The 1,394-nt window shown below is 35.1% G+C and overlaps 1 long non-coding RNA gene across 1 annotated transcript; it reads right to left on the reverse strand.

Annotated features, from left to right (window-relative positions):
* Positions 1 to 862: 862 nt before the first annotated feature.
* On the reverse strand, positions 863 to 1,394 carry LOC111786845. The gene is made up of 3 exons (XR_002813834.1): positions 1,357 to 1,394; positions 1,141 to 1,288; positions 863 to 1,067 (listed from the first exon to the last, which is right to left on the reverse strand). It is a non-coding gene; the product is annotated as an uncharacterized LOC111786845 (long non-coding RNA).

Here is a 1,394-nt window from a genome sequence, read left to right on the forward strand (position 1 = left end):
TCTAATGAAACAAATTAGCTAGTATTTTCTTTTAGCCGAGTATAATCGTGATGAAAAGACGAAGATACCCCTTTAAGAACATTTTAGTGGGGGTTGAGGCAACTTCTTTTCAAAAATATATTTATATAAAACTTAATATAAAAAGATAAAAAATCATATGATATTTATATAATTTTTTTTTTAAAAAAATCATAACATTTAGAGATTTAATTCAACTCAATCCAATCTTATTCATAAAGTATCTCATAATTTGTTTATATATTCAATAATAAGTTAGGTTCTTGTAGATCCAAAATAACACGAATAAGATTTGAAATGCAACATATTTGTAAGAAATGTTTAAAAGATCATTGACTCTGTCCTTTTTTAAGCTATTCCTATCCGACTTCCCTCAAGATTTTTAAAACATATTTGTTGAAAAGAGGTTTTCATACCCTTTTAAAGAAGGTTTCGTTCTCCTCCCAACAGACGTGGGATCTGATAATCCACTCTCGTTCAGAGCCCAACATTCTCATAGACACTCGTTCCCCTCTCCAATCGATGTGGTATCTCACAATCCACCTTCCTTCAAGGCCTAGCGTCCTCGCTAACACTCTTTCCTCTCTCCAATCAATACGTGACTTCACGTATCTTTCGCTAATAAATGACATGAATGAAAATAAAATTGATGGGGGTGATGAAAAGCTACTCAAAAACCTTACTCTGAGGGCCAATACACATTTGTTTTCCATGCATGTGATGAACAGAAGTGGACATGACCCACAAATGCCAGACCTTTTTTTATTCTTTTACTCTTCCTTGGATTTTTCTTCAAAAATATATCATCTATATAAGCTTTGATTTAATACACTAATCCAACAAAAACATAACCCATTAAAACTATATAATAAATTTAATTATTTGATTAATGCATTCCCAACACAACATTAACTCAACTCAAACATACAATATTCAATTTAGAAAATTACTTAATTCCCTTAACTTGCTGTTGCATTAATCGGCGGCGCCGCCTGATCTTGATTCTTCTCCACCACCCTCACTCCCTCCGCAGATCTAAGCACATCCGCCTGCACAAACCAAACCACTTATCATAAAAAACCATTCTCGAAACTAATAGCTATCAAACGAGACCTTCAATACCTGTTCTTCGGTGATTTCGACCGAGAACCCGTCGACGATGAGGAAAGACGAAACCTTTCTGTAAGTTCCAGGCTCCAGACACCTCCCCAGAACCCCATCATGCTTTCTACTCAGATACTCATCAAGCTCATGAGCCCCTTCCCCAGATCTTCAAACCAAAAAACAAAACAATCAGTTTCAAATTCAAACAACAAAACATTATTCATTCATACCCACCGATCAGCTCGTAGACGTTCATATTCAGGATCGTAGTT

The sequence above is a fragment of the Cucurbita pepo genome, unplaced genomic scaffold, assembly GCF_002806865.2.
Source record: "Cucurbita pepo subsp. pepo cultivar mu-cu-16 unplaced genomic scaffold, ASM280686v2 Cp4.1_scaffold003025, whole genome shotgun sequence".
NCBI lineage: Eukaryota > Viridiplantae > Streptophyta > Magnoliopsida > Cucurbitales > Cucurbitaceae > Cucurbita > Cucurbita pepo.